General features: G+C 46.0%; 1 protein-coding gene across 30 annotated transcripts in view; it reads left to right on the top strand.

Moving 5' to 3' along the window:
• GALNT9 (polypeptide N-acetylgalactosaminyltransferase 9) overlaps positions 1–15,570 on the top strand; it is a 236,812-nt gene that overhangs the window by 20,939 nt on the left and 200,303 nt on the right. For 27 of the 30 annotated variants that reach the window (XM_044440803.1, XM_044440786.1, XM_044440801.1 and 24 more), the window contains one exon: positions 2,476–2,703. The exons of 2 other annotated variants lie outside the window; for them this stretch is intronic. The gene's annotated coding sequence lies outside the window, so the exon portion shown is untranslated. Of the gene's footprint in view, positions 1–2,475; positions 2,704–12,420; positions 14,802–15,570 lie in introns of those variants that run through there. One more of the 30 variants, XM_044440816.1, reaches the window with a different exon arrangement.

Raw genomic sequence — 15,570 nt, forward strand, 5'->3', positions numbered from 1 at the left:
GGCTTAAATTGTGGAGCACCCAGGTTTTCTGCACTTGACCAAGATGCTTGGCTGTTCTTTCTTGAAGAGATACAATGCGACAAAGACTTGCTAACATCTGCTTTAGCATATTGCTTTTCAAGTCAGCTTAGGTTCTTGGTGCCCAGTCTCCTGGCAATCAGTTCCACAGAAATGCGTATTTATTCATGAGTGCTTTTCTGTTCTACCCTGTAGTCAGAGCTAGCTGGGCAGTTCATAAAACAGAGGCATACTCTGATGTATCAACTCTTGAAGTCAGGGATTTTAGTAAAAACAGTTATATTTACCTCTTTCCTTCACCCCGAGTCTCTTCTTGTTATATTACCACTGAAACATAATACAGCTATGAGTTTTCAGCAAAAACAGTATCTCTGGAAAGTAGTATTGTTTCTTAAGCTTCACTGGACTTCTCTTTCATATCTCTGCGGTTGCCATAAATCAAACTGCATTGCAGCTCATTAAACAAGAAAACTGATTTGACTTTGCAAAGTGACCCAGCAGATCAAAGGATCAGAGATATCTGAAGCAAAGGCATCCAGTCCAAAGCCATTTTCCAACTATGAGTGCAAGAAAATGGCTTGGAAGCCACAGCTTCCAGCAAGAAACCCCCAGGTTGGTTAGGATCAAATCAGATGACCTACCAGAGTGTGTGGTCTGGGGCTGAGTGCCCATATGCCCCACCACCAGGCTCCAACCTTGCCCCAACCAGACCAGTAGCCTGTCTGAACAATGGAGGAACCCAACGTGTTTCTGCTATCCATTCCAGCTATCCCTGGAATCCCAGGTAGTGTCTGTGGCAGGGAGGGCTTTCCTTCAGCAACCAGGGGTGACCAGTAGGGGAGATTGTGGCCAACACGTTGTCAGGGGGCCTCAGTAACTTTTCTCACAAGACCCGATGATCCACAAGGGTCACTGGGTCTCAACCCTGGTCAACAATATTACTTGCCTGATGTCTTTCTGGCAGTAGAATGGTATCCGGGGTAGGAAACCCAAGCTGAGAAACAGAAAGAACCATCTGTGGTCTTGGGTTACCTTGACGTTTCTCATAAACAAGAACTTTATGCCATTGAACTGGTTGTCATTATACACCGTTCCGGTATAAATTAGTCCACACTCCTTGAGCATGCTGCTCTCTGGGCTGGAAGCACTGCAGCGCCCCTTTTTCCCAGGCATCGCCGATCTGGAAACTCCATGTCTATATTAAATTCCTGATTCTCTGAATGCTATTTCCTGATACGAAAGCAGCTTGTCTAAAACCTGGCTTGGCACATTGCCCCTCTGAGTTGTTCCAGAAAAACCTGCTTAGGGCCTCCATAATTAATCCCTTCAACTTGTGACCAAATTCCATTAAGAGTCAGTTGTTTATTATTAGACCTGCCAATTTCCTTTATTAAATTCCCGTCTGCCGTGTGGAAATGTTTGTGTCTTAATGGTCGGCCTACTGTGGGCTTTTGCAGGCTGAGAAGAACAGATTGTGCAGACTCTGGAGATGTGGAGTTTCTTCCATTTAATGCATCATTCATGTGCTTTGATGCCTGTAGCTTTCCAAGACCCGTCCCTGATAAGGATGTGGGGCTAGTCTGAATGATCTTTCAAGAATGTGGACCCGACCCACTGCACCCCACCCCACCATTCTGACAGTCAGTCCTGAAGTTCAGACATTTGCTACAATAGTCCCTCTTTGCAGGAACATCTGTGTATATCTTGTCTCAGTCTAAATTTATACTCATTGTGCACATCTTTGAAATGTGCATATTCTTCTCCAAGTGATTAAAGTATATGTTTAAAGTATAAAGTGTATATACATATACATATGTATAAAGTATATGATTAAAGTATATTTATGAAAAGTACTTCTTTTTCATGTACATTTTTCAAAAGCATACTTGCTGTCGAGAGCAGTTTCTTTTTCCATTTCTTTCTGTCTTTTGATCCAGAAATCTCACTGAGTTCAAAAGTGTAAGAGTTCAACTTCAGATCAGGTCCAGGGCTCCCTCCCGAAGGGACAAACTGAATAAATTAATAGCAGTTAATTTTTGATCTCGATTTATCATGTCCCTAATGCAAAGTTGCAAAATCTAACATTTGGAACTAAGATGAGGCAGAAGAGCCCATGAGATGGTATGCAAGCAGCATCCCTTGTCTGCACACATGATTTTCAGACCTTGTTTGAGCTGTTCATGCTGCAGAGAAAGGTTGCCAGGTTGCTCAAGAGACGTTCCACAAGCATCCAGAGATTTCCTCGTGGCTCAGCTTGCTTCCTAAGTCATGGCTGGGCATGATCAAGAAATCTGATCAACAGAACCTAGCAGGTTTCTGTGGGATCATCACAGCCCTGCTCCAGCTTGTGCTCTGCAGCATCTCTCTCAATACCAAACTTAAAAAATATCCTTTATCATATTGTTCAATAGCCAGCATTGATGTGCTATTTATGCTTTCATGTCGCTTTCCACTCAGATCAAGTCTGCATGCTGGGACTGATTCTCACCAAGCTTCATGGGAAACTCCGCATGTACAGAATGTGCTCTCTCTTCTGCAAGAATATGGGGAATCCACCCATCCCCTAGAGAAGAACCCATGGACATCTTGGATGAGAAGTGCTATGCCTCTTTCTTGTTCTTCCTCAGCAGTTACACGGTCTAGGAGGTGCCACCTGCTCTCCAGCAGTGTGGATGGGGAGAGCAGGTAAGGCTGCTAAAAGATTCCTGCACAAATTGCTTTGGCCACCTGATTTGCACTGGGCTTGGGACAAAGCCTTTCAGAATCCACCCCTCACCTAGAATCCTAGAATAGAAGAGCTGCAAGGGGCCACGAAGGCCATCAAGTCCAACCTCCTGCTGTTGCAGGACACCATGTCACACCACCCCATTCAGATGGCTGCCTACTTTCTCCTTGAATGTCTCTAGTGGGCGAGAGACCACCACCTCTCAAGGCAGCTGGTTCCACTGTTGTATTGCTCTGATAGTGAGGAAGCTTTTCCTGATGTCCAGCCTGAATCTGGGTTGATTATTCTGTGTCCTACACTCTGTCATTAGCAGGAAGAGATCTTGACCTTCCTCTTTGTGACAGCCTTTGAGGGACTTCTAGAAGGATATCATGTCCCCCTCAGTCTTCCCTTCTCAAGACTGAGCATGCCCAATTCCCTCAGTCTCTCCTCACAGGGCAGTGTTTCCAAACCCTGGATCATTTTTGTTGCCCTCCCTCTGGACCCTTTCTAATTGTTCTGCATCTTTCTTAAATCTTGGTGCCCAGAACTGGACGTGGTATTCCAGGTGAGGTCTGACTAGTGAGGAGTATAGAGGAACTACTACTTCTCGTGATTTGGAAGTAATACTTCTGCAGACTTCCTCTTGTGCCTGCCTGGTTCTGCAAAGCAAACCAATCCAGGATGACTCATGGGCTAGCAGCTTGTGCCAGTGTCCTTCACAGGGTCCAGCCTTCTGCACAGCCCAGTGCAGCTGGCAGTGGCAGCTCCAGGTGCAGAAGAGGGGAGCTCCTTATTTATTTATTTCATTCCATGTCTATTCCTCCCCATTCATAACTCAAAGTCTCTCTGGGTGGCTTACAAATGCTAGAAACAGCATAAAATGCATAAGATTCAATAATAGATAAAATAGAGAAGGCAATAAAATAACATCTTTTAATAAAATATAGCCACACGCACCATAATAAATAGCCAATAAATTAACCCAAGTTAAATCATAATAATCCATAACCAAATATAAAAGCATAAAATGAAATAAACCAAAAACTTGCTAGGAACTTGGACACGGGGCTGGCGCAGAGTGGACCGGGGTCTGGGGAGCTGAGCGCAGGTGTTCTCCGGTGGGTGGATTCCTTGTACACGTCCAGCTCTTGCAAAGGTGGCCAGCTTTTGCCTGGGGTATGTCTGTCGAGGGGCAAGGGGCATATGGGGAGATCACATGATGGAGATGCCTCCCCGCTCTCAAAAGCTCACATCTCTTACCTTTGTAGGCACAAAGGGATCTAAGGGTCTCCCTTTCCAGGCCTAGCCTGCTGGACTAGGAGGGGCATTTAAGCTCTTGTATCCTTGAGTTTCTGCAGTTCTGGTTTGACCTGTCCTTCTGACTTGCTCTTTAGCTCTGGCTGAAGCCTCCCAGCCTTCGCCTGCAGTTTGCACCTATCCTTTCGCCCCTGCTCCCTACTCCTGCTGCCTGGTTTCTGCAGTTCTGACCTGTTCTGTGGTCCTAGCTTGGCCTCCTGACTTGCCCTATGGATCAGACTGGATCTTTGGTTCTGACCCCTGGATCCCGCCTTTAACTTTGCCCTCCAGTCCTCTCCTGGGTTCTGCATCCTGGCTTGTTCGCTCCTGCTTCCTGCCCCACTTCAGGCCAGTGCACGGAGGGTGGCTGCTCCTCAATGCCATCTATTCTGAACTGAAGCAAGCCTTTTGATTTCTTTTAAATCGGGCTTTAAGGAGGACATTTAGAGGTCTTTTAAAGGTGATCCCTTGCAGACGCCAAGTTGCCTAATCAAGGTAGACACGGTACAGGGAAAAGAGAGGCTTGGCAGATGGTTCGAGAGGGGATTGAGCCCTTGGGGTCAGCGCATTCTGCATTAGTGATGTCAACAAAGCATCTTCTATGCATGTGGTGCTCCAGTGTGCAACGCAGAACATATGCCGATGCTTTCCCGAGGGTGAAACTGCTTTCCCTCTCCACAAATTCCTTTCCAATGATGGGAAATTGGTCTCTTGCCTTTTGAGTTGTTCAAGAAAATGCCTCCGAGTTCCCTTTTCCAACCTGACGGGATGTTCCTGGTCCCAGCAGGCCCCGTGCATCACAAATAGTAATCAACGCAACCGTCTTACTGCCAGGAGCAGCTTGGACTTGATATAGCATTACAGTTTTGACTGCCGTGTGAGTGTTGGGAGGACAGAGAGCAGCCTCTCAGAGTACCATTAGCACCACTGCAAAATTAACACTTGTTAGCACCAGCAGCCCAGATTCTTGGCTTCTGATTGCATGGCCAGATATACTGCACTGGATCTTTCCCTTCTCCAAATCTGTGGGATTTCCTTTGGTGGAGAAGGCAGGCTGTGGATATTCAGAGTCTTAATACACATTTAGTGTTTGGGTCAGTGGGAATATTTGGAATGGGAAGAGATGGTCATGGGAACTCAAACAGATGTTCTGCTATGAGGATAGGCTGCTTGTTCAAGAAATGGCTGACAGGCTGTTAAAAAGGCTGTGTGGTGCAGTGGTTAAGTGTGTAGGTCTGGGACTCAGGTAATCTAGTCCCTGCTCGGACATGGAACCAACTGGCTCTTAGCCCAATCTCTCAGGGTGGTTTTTGTGTGGATAAGATGGAGCATAGGAAGAAAAGTCATCCTGGAGTTCCTGGGAAGAAAAAGGGTGTGGTAGAAACATAAACATATTGGAGAAACTAAAGGAAAAGTCACTTGCTCAAGAACCCAAGTCCAGCACAGAGTTGGGTCCTGGACATCCACACTCTAAATTCCATGTAATGATGCAATTAATTGCTCCTTTGACCCCACCCCCTCCACTCAATGTCTGTTTCACAACAGACAAATTGAAGAGGGTCAGAGACAAAGCCACTTGAGGAGAAATGAAGGACAAGCTAAGGTTGGCGATGTCTGAGCTCCAAATCCCAAGCTGCTCCTTTGAACCTACAGGGATAACTTTGAGAAACCTCAAGATAAAAGCTGCAGTGGATGGAGGGAGATAGGAGCCACCCCCGCCCCACCATGCTTGGGTGCTTCCTGTGGACAGTAGCTAGCTGCCATGTGGACAGAAGGGTGGAAGATTGGGACCCTTGGTTTGATCCAGAACGACCATTCTTGTTTTCTTATCCTGTGCCAGCGAAAAAGTGAGCTCCTGCTTATGAAATTTGTGGCAATGAGTTAGATTTTTGGTGCCACTGGGCTGTTTGTCTGTTCTGCTGCAGCAGATGAGTAAGGCTGATCTGCTGGCGCTTCTCGTTCCATCTGGCACATGCCGTCACTTTTACTCTCCTGTCATTTAGGAGCACAGTGTTAGCCACAGTACAGATGCCAGTGCGGAAAGATGGATGCCAACCTTGAAAGGATGCATGTTGGGGCAGGCAGAGATGGAATGATTGGCATTAATCGTGCTCTAATTAGATGTCCTTGTCGAAGTGCTGATATGTCTATGGGCATCCGGTTTTCTTTGCTGCCAGCTTCTTGTCAGCTCTTCCTTCCTCTTTGTTTTCTTTGACGTGGGAATAGAGGGTGTGGGACTGCAGCTTTTTGTTCCTCTTTCTCCTTCGCCTTCTCCATCAGCATGCCCTGCCTTAGTTTATGGCTGCAATCTATGCTAAACAGCATTGTTTTGACCTGATGAAGCATCTTTTTGCCCCAAGTCCCCCCCCCCCCCCCGCAGATGTTTTGGACTGAAATGCCTAGAATCCCTGAACACTGAATATACCAGCTGGGCCTAATGGCATCGATATTGCAAAATATCCGGAGGGTACCAGATTGGGAGATGCTGGGATAGGCCTCAGGTGCCTTCCTCTCCCAGGGCACAGCTTGCCTCTAAACAATGAGAAGAAACACCCACATGAGCAATTCTTGTTCTTCATTTCTATACTGCCCAAGAGCCAAAGATCTCTTGAGAAATCCACCAGCTTTTCTGTTCAGACCGGTCAGTTTGCAAAAGTTTCATTGGTGAAATGGGAGAAGTGTGCCGCTTGAGCATGGCCTCTAGCCCACACCCCAGCAGAGTTGCTCAACTCCTTCTTACCTCCCTCCAGCATGTATCTGATTTACATCCAACTTTGACCATGAAATGGTACTCAGTGTGGCCAACGTTAGTTAGAACTACTTTTTTTGGTGGGGGGAACCGTGATTAAGTTCTTTGTGCTAGTATGACATTGCATTTAAATCCCACGTCTCTTCTCTTGCAAAGCATCCAGGGCTGCTCACACGGTTCCCCTGTGCTCCACCTTGACCCTCGCAGCAGCAGCAGCAGCAGCCCTGTGGGGTGTGTTAGGCTGAGAGTGATTAACTGGCTCAAAGTCACCCGGTCAGCTTCATGGCCTAGTGCAGGCTAGAACCCAGATGTCCCAGGGCCCTGGTCCAACACTCATCACCACACCAATTGGTGATGCTTTCCATGAAGCAAAGACATCAGATACCCGAATGAGGAATGCAACAACAAAGGAATAGAGACTGCATCGAAAGGACGAGCCCGGCTTCCGCACCAAAGGCCTGCTTCACTGAGCAACCTGACTCTTCATGTGCTACTTGCTCTGCCCCGATGAGGGTGCAGAGAAGCTGGAGGAGCAAGTGCCACTGACTACTTGCTCACGGGCTCAAGCATGTGCATGTGGCCAGGAGGAGGGGGAGCAGCTGCCGGCCAGGCCGTGAGAAGGGAGAGACACTTAAGGAAGGTGCCTTGCGGGCATCCTATTCAAGGGCCCTCAGGTACCTGAAGCTGACGATCTCAGTGATAGTGGACTGAAGCATGTTGGGCCTTTGTGAAGTAATGAGAATCCAGGGAAGCAGAGCAAGAGAGATTCGGCAAGCCAACATCAGAATTCCAGGTAAGGGCAGCGGCATAGTTCACCAAGCAGCCAGCTGCTCTCCCATATGTTCCTCTCCATCCAGCAAGATTAATGGGTATGCCCTTGGGCTGTGTCCTTTGGTTTCTAGTCGGGCTAGATGGGACACGGGAGAAGCCTGGAGCTGCTGAATGATAGGACTTGAGAGACCTGGCAATAATTCAAGAAGTGAGAGTCTTCTCCCTAGTATGAATTCATGTGGTGGCCCCTGGGCAAGTCAGTATTTCAGACGCAGAGCCAACATCAGCATCTGGGACCAGCACCACAGCAAACTGTGTCCAACTTTCATGGCACCTGGAAGGAGAAATGCATCACCAAAAGGCGGAAGAGGACACCGATCCACATAAAATGGAGATATGCTAATAGAGAGGTAGAGAGGAGGATACGGAAGTAATGGTTCATGTTCAACTAGAAATACAATTATCTCATGATAGACTGTGAGCAGGTGAAGACTCGGGCTGTTCCTCAGGTGTTAGCTCTTGATGGGCAACTCCAAGGCCTTTGGTCTCTCCCTTGCTAGGGTTTTGCTTCTCTCTCAACTGGTCTTGGAGCAAACACGTTCTTAAATAGACACTTCCAAACAGACAACTGTCCTTTGCAAAGTAGGGCAGGAGTTTCCTAATGAGCAATGTCTGAGCTCAGCAGGATTTTCCTAACAACATTGTACTGTTTATCTCATACCTGGTTCCCATTTGTCTTTGCCATCACTGCTTGCTCTGTACAAGCAGGAAACCTGTGCAGACTGGAGATTGTTTTATGATTCCTCCTCCTCCTTTGGAGGCTGATGTTTTCCTCAGCCCACCTGCTTTCCTGGCTTGTGTGCAATCCCTCCCCTCCCTCCACCTCCTAAAAGATGGCATGGCTCTGAACACGTGGTTACTGGAAATAGCTGCTTTAAGCTAAAATATGCTGGTCATGTGGGTCTCTTGGCCGCATACCCTTGGCTTTGGCTATGCCCTCTTTGCCTGCAGCCTTGCACACCACTGTGGAATCCCTCCCTTGGGCTAAAAGAAATTCTGTACCTTTTGTTTGGTGGCTTGCGGCATACCCCCCACCCCCCAAAAGATGATCGCTTCTGGTTCTGCAAGCTTCTGATACTTAGACAGTTTTTCTCATTATTGAGGTGAGCTTTATGGAACCCTAATATTCTGATCCAAGCCCAAACTCAGCACATTTAGCTGCCATCAGTACTTTGAATAGCAAAGGATGGGGCTTTCCAGGCATCTGTCATGGCAGCAGAGTAATGATGCAAACAGAATGCCCTTATCAATGCTTAAAACAACAACACCTTTAGCTATTTTCTACAAAGCAGCAGACAGCCCGGGAAGACATAAATTTTATAAACCGTTAAATTTCATAATCTTTGAATAGTGTGAGCACTCTTAACAGCAATTGTGATCTTTCTCATTCTGTCTGTCAATCTCGCAGGTGCTTCCTGCATTCTTCAATTATTCTTCATTTCACCTCCCCAGTTAAACTGCCCCTTTGAAATCTCATCATGGAAAAGGAATCAGACTCAAAGGGAGTCAGCGATTGACAGTGGCAATGGAGATGAGATCTCTCTATGAAAGCTACAAATCACCAAATAGATATTTCCAAGGGACTGCTGAACAAATTGGGAGCTCTCTCTATTTGTAAAAGCCTGGCTTTAAATGAAAGGAGCAGCACCTTGTGCTAAGCAAGCCCAGCTCTGCTGATGATGCTATTAAAATCTGCATGCTGCTTTTTGAATGCCCTGCTGTATGTTCTGTGCCCAGCTGCCTGGATTGGAGCAAGGAGCAGAGAACATGGTGCTTGGGATGCAGTCGGTACAAAACCCAACAGATGCCTGGTGCGGGAAGCAATCTTCAGAGATTCTTCCTCGAAGGGATCCCAGAAATCTCATTAGCACTTGCAAGGGATGCGGAGAGGAGGAAATGGAGAATGCAAAGAAAAGAGGGGAGGGGGAAAAAAGGATTGGCACAGCTCTGTGGGTATTACAAGAAGCTCACACTTTCCCTACCACTAGAGCCAAATGCTAGACACATGTTTATAGCTAATTTTTTTTAAGAATCCTCGAGAGTGCTGTCTTCTCTGCTACTTATATGATCTGTTCATAGGACGCTAGCATGATGTCAGTCATTTTGTTGGGCATCTTCTTTGGGAGTGATAGTTTGGGAGGATGCCCCCTGGATTTATTTAGAATCAGAAGCCTCCTAGTGAGAGGCAATGGCACAGTGGGCTTCAAGGAAGGAACCCTCGACAGGTTGCTTCCTTTGAGATTCTGCCTCCTCCTTGTTCCTCACCCTTTGCTTGTCAGGGGGTAATTTCTCCTCTTGGGAAGATCGGGTGTGTTGACTTCTAACTACTCTGTGTTCTCTGATGAATTAGCTTGGCCGATTGTGCAAGACTTGGGGGTGTTGGTGCTGTCCAGTCCATATGCTTGAGAGCCGTATGGCATCTCCATTATCCAAGGTGGTTTGCCCATCATTGGGAGCTAGGTGTCCCTCTTCTCTCTTTCAAAGCATTTGCAGCCCTTGGGGGTTCTACAGGTCTCTCTGAACAGCTGGAGATGGTGGCTTCAAGATAAGCTCTCCCAGTTCTTCCACCTCTATCTCTGGAGTCTTGCCTTCTCCATCCATGTCATCCTGGCCTGAAATGCTTGCCAGATAAGAACAGTGGCCTCTTTCCTTCCTAACAACTTTGCATCCCAGTGACTGGAGAACATGGCTGGGAAGTTGGTGATTCATTCTTGTCCTGCTTCTGGGTTTCTCACAGGCATTTAGCTGGCCCCTGTGTAAACTAGAGGAACTCTGCATGGCTCTCAACTTCTTAGGGTTTTCTTTATTTGATATAGCAGGAACTGTGGCGTGGTCTATACCCTTCAAATAATTCCAAATATGTACCATTTAAAAACACTGAACTATGCAGAATGAACTAATTTTATGAAGATCTAACTAGCATAATGATGCTTATTTAATAATATATATCATAAAATCTCATTTCTAGAACCCCTAGTGTTTTTAGAAAGTGGCTAAGAGCTTTCGTGTCCTCCATGTCTTTTGAATAATAATAACACAGGTGCAACTCCAGTGTTGTTTGTAGTTCAGAACAGCTAAGCAGTCTTCGATAGGACAATTCAGAGACCTTCTATTCATTGGCTTGCCACAAGTCAGAGATGACTTGACAGCATATCACAACAACAGAAGCAGTGAGTTGGGTAGAACCCCCTTTATAACTTGCTCCTGTTCTGTTCATTAGGAGTGGAGTTAGCATCTTGGCAGCTTAATTATAATTTTTGCTTGAAGGAAAGATCAATAATTAGGGTAATAAAAACTCCAGGATAATTGCAGGCCATTTTATTGATACAGTTCATAAATGTCTAAAAGAGTTTCTTTCTCTTCCTGTGCTCCAGAGAAAGTCATTCCTGGCCATGACTTCGAAGGCATTAGAATCAGAAAGAGCTCATCGTTCGCTTTAATGGTACTCAGTAACGTTCAGGATGCTGACCAGAAAAGCTAGTGTCAACAGCAGGCTAAATAAAAAGCCAGACCTTCCTTCTTGCCAACCTATTTTCCCACCCAGCTCTCCTTTATCTAGTCCCTTCTTCCCATATTCCAATTATTCCTCAAGATATATATCACAGACTGATGCAGAAACTCGAGAGGAAAGACAGATCTATGATTCAATAGATGTGGAACCAACATGAACCATAAATAGATGGATGTGCTCATTCCTATTCCATACAAGCAACTTTTCTGTCCTCATGAGAGAGAAATACAGGGACGAAATATCTTTTCCTCCCATAAGGCAAAGCACCACAGTGGCAACTTTGAATGGACAAACAGCACAGTGAAGTATCCAGCAGCCCCTTTCCCTGTTGTTCCTGCGCTCACCTTCCAGCATCTGAATCTATTTTTAATTAAAAATAAAAAATACCATCTGCAGGAAGAATTGCAGAACAGTCTGTCACATCTAGCTTGACCCTGAAAACCCTTTCAATTGCTTTTTTTATAGGCATGCCTGTTTCTATAGCGAGCTGGAATGGAAGCATTTGCATCTAATTGCCTTTGATAGTGAGTCTGATGATAAAATTACGCCCTCCTGGGGCAACGGGCTTTTGAAGCTCTGCAGCTTTGGTATGTCACTAAGGAGAACTTGGGAAGTTGTGACCAATCTTTGCAGTTTGTGCCAACAGGGACCACATTAAAATCATGACTGCAGCTCAGCACATCACACCGCAGGAATTAAATCTTTTGAATCCTTCGCCTACTCCGGCCATTCTTAAATAATGTGCCAGGACACACTGTGAAATGAGCTGAATGCTGCATTAAAAACTCAAACCTCTGTGTGGGAAGTGCTGTCCAGATAGTTTGGGCAGCAACTCCCATCATCCTCAATAAGCATCGCCAATGTCCGTAATCAGTGGGGAGTCAGGCTTGTTTAAGTGAGAAGGATTTTCTGTCCACTTCCATGCTGATGATTGGAAGTGGTGAAGGTCTCACTGGGAAGGGACAGGTTCTCCAGCATTGCGTCTGTCTGAGCTTTCTTTGTAGCTTAGGCTGCTCCAGCAGAGCTCTTCAGGTCCACGGCCCATCACACCAAGTGATCTCTCTCTCCATAGACTCAGAGAACAGTAGAGTTGCAAGGGGCCATGAAGGCCATTGGGACCAACCTGCTGTTGTTGCAGGACACCAGTTTAAACTGTCCCACTCAGCTGTCTGTCCAGTTTCTCCTTGAATGTCTCTAGTGTGGGAGCGCCCACCACCTCTCCAGGCAGCTGGTTCCACTGCCATATTGCTGTGACAGTGAGGAAGCTTTTCCTGATGCCTAGACTGAACCTGGGTTGTTGCAACTTGCGTTGATTATTCCATGTCCTACACTCTGGTACCAGTGAGAAGATACCTTGACCTTCCTCTTTGTGACAGCCTTTGAGAGGGATACCTTGTCCCCCCTCAGTCTTCTCTTCTCTAGGCTGAACATATGCAGTGTTTTTGTAGTGTTTTCTCCATGTTCCACTGTAGACATTTAAAGTCAGATCTCGAGGAACTGTGGAATCAGAAGCTGGCATTCTTCACAGGCTTCCATTCCAGAATCAATGTTTGCAACTCTGCTAGAGTTTTTCTAGATGAGGCAGCAGGAAAGGAAATGCTCTTTGCATAGTCATCGGAATTCGGTTCTTCAGCCCAACCAAAAATAGATATAGAAGATTAACAGCCTCATATGGAAAAATCCCTTAGGAGTGGCATTCAGGGAAGAAAGCCTATGAACAGAAAAATGAAGGGAACTAATGGGCAAAGTGTCCCATCTCCCTGCTACCATTAGCTTCTAGCAGCGCTGTGTGAGGACTCCAGTTTGGGGATGGGAATCTACTGGATGTTCTCAGTTCAGCTCCCTGGACTCTGGTCAGCATTCTCTCTGCCCGAAGTCCAGTTGCCACAGATGCCCAGGTATACCTGGTGAGGCCAGCTTGTGCACACATGACTTGGAGGCTTTGTGTACATGCATGCGTCCTCAGTGTTGTGCAAGCACAATTGCTTACTTGGCAGGACTGAAATTCAGCCTAAAGAAGGGGCTCACCTGCATTCCCAAGTGTTCACAGGCTTGATCTCAGCTCAGTCCACTTCCTAGGCTATGGAGGAGCATGGGAAAGAGGCCCTGTGAGATTGAGAGAGCCTGACTCCCGGTGGAGCACTTGCTTCTGGGTTTGCTCACATAACCCTGTTCCTCGTGTACCAATTAGGTTTGGACTCAAAGCTTCTGCGAAGTTTATGGCTGGAGAATATACAGTTTATTGTAACAGGCAATGCATAAATAAGTATATAACTGCAGATAATTGGCACAGAGAGACTGAAGGGGGTATGATTGCTGGAGAGATTTTCTTGAAAGAGATTGCGGCAAAGGAAGCACACATCTCCTCTTCCTTCTTTTCCTCCTTCCTTCCCACTGTGCTTTCCCTCTGAGAATTCGATGAGGATTTGTGACTTGGCCAGTGCTGGATCGATAGTTATTTGTGAAAAGCTGGTGCTAAAGTGGAACAAGCTGAAGTGGGACAAGTTAGCTAGGTGATCCACCTGGCATCTATCACTATAGATTTCTTGTTCTTAGATAGGAGATGTTTATCATTTGTTCTTTCCCTTGAGACCAAGGCGAGAGCTGCAAGGAGCCACCCAGAGTTTGTGGGGAGTTAAATACTGCAATGGAGAGTGTGCAAACAGCAGAGAAAGGGAAGCAGAGTGAGGTTTGGAAACTGCCAAGAGGCCTTCCAAATCATTAAATTCTGATATAGATTGAAATGGATAAATGCCAACTAAAGAACATCCTGAATGCATTTCAGTTTGAAGACAAGGGCAATAGAACACAGAGTCACAATTGTAGGTGCATATTCTCCTTATTTTATTTAGGTTCCCTCTTTCCATATTGCTCTGTTCAAGGCTGCTAACCAAACCAAAATGGTGTCACACAATGAAACTTGAGCAGTGTAATATGAAGGAAAGATCAGAATCCACTGACCAATAGAAAGAATCTATTAGAAAACAGCCGGTTCTCCAGTCTTCTACTTGGTAATTAAGGTTGAATTTGTGTGGCGGAGATGCAAATTGAGGGAAATAGGTATGGAATGGGGAAAAAAGTTGCATTCATGTTTTAGATCCATTAAGTGAACCAAAATGCATTTTGGTTTAAGATCATACCTCTCAAAAGTTTTAATGAGTTTTTCCAGTGTAAAGAAAAATGCATACAGAAATGTGCGTGTTGGGGAAATGACTTTCCAGAATTAATTATTTTAGCATTTAGCACATTCCTCCTAAATCTGCATCAAAACCTCTTTCCTTGAAATTCCTACCCGCTCAGTCTAGTATTGCTTACACAGAGCTTTTCATATGCACGAATGAAGTGGGCCTGGCAAGGATTTCTTCTGAGAACTTCTGTCTCTAAGAAGGCTTACAGTTGAAGGTTTTTCTCAGTGCTAAGGAAATTTGTTCATAGATGCTGTTTTCAAAATTTGCAGACATTTATGCCGTTTGCACAAGGGGCAGCGTGGGAAGCAGGCTGGGGCAGCCAGGATGGGGGAATGTTCTGATGCCACTCCAGTCTTCTTGGCTTGTTCTCTCAGATGCCCAACAGTGGCCAACTAGTGGCCAGAACCGGAAGTGAAGATTGCCTCCTTCCCTCCTCCTGCTTTGCAATGGATGTGCGCAGCTCCATCTGGATAGACTTGTACCCTAAGCAGGCCACATACTGTAAGTGTGCAACCATGTGCAGACACACAAGCATCCTAAAGCTCCCACCTCCCTTCAACCAGGCATGTGGGCTGGGACATGCTGGGAGAACTGGAGAATTCAGCTTGATGGCAGAATGGAGACTCAAACTCAGATCTCCTGACTCCCAGTCTGCCGTTCAACCCCTTGCCTTCATTGGCTCTCTTTGTCTATGCTTGTTTGAATTCCTAATGGAAAAATTGCATATCTGCATGTGTGGATAAGCATTCTAAAGATAAGGAGAAGAATAGGCAGCTATCCAACCACTATGGGGGGACGGGGCGTTCCATGCAAGGAAGGATGAAGGGATGCAGATTGGAACAACAGAACCCACCCCTCTCCTCTGCCTCCCAGCCCTAGACGTGTAAACTGTTTTGGTCTGAGCTGGCATTGACTGTGTTAGATCGCTTGAAGAAAACATTAAGCCAAGTGTGTGGCAGCGTTGAAAAAGCAAATTCCATATGAAAAGCATTAAAGAAAGAAATTGAAAATCGAACTGCTGAGATCCTAATGCCCTTATACAAATGCATGGTGCTTTCGCACTTTGAAGATTGCAGACAATTCTGCTCACACCACCTTACAAAGCATAAAGAAAAGGTGCAGAAAACAGCAAACAAAATGTTCAGGGGACTGGAGCAATTTGTTCATGAGCAGTTTAGCCGAGAACAAAAAGTCAAGCAAGGTAAAGCATGGCAGAGGTGTATCCTATTATCTATGATGTGGAGGGAGTGGACTGAGAGATGCTTTCTCC

Source organism: Varanus komodoensis, unplaced genomic scaffold, assembly GCF_004798865.1.
Source record: "Varanus komodoensis strain SLA01 unplaced genomic scaffold, ASM479886v1 scaffold38, whole genome shotgun sequence".
NCBI lineage: Eukaryota > Metazoa > Chordata > Lepidosauria > Squamata > Varanidae > Varanus > Varanus komodoensis.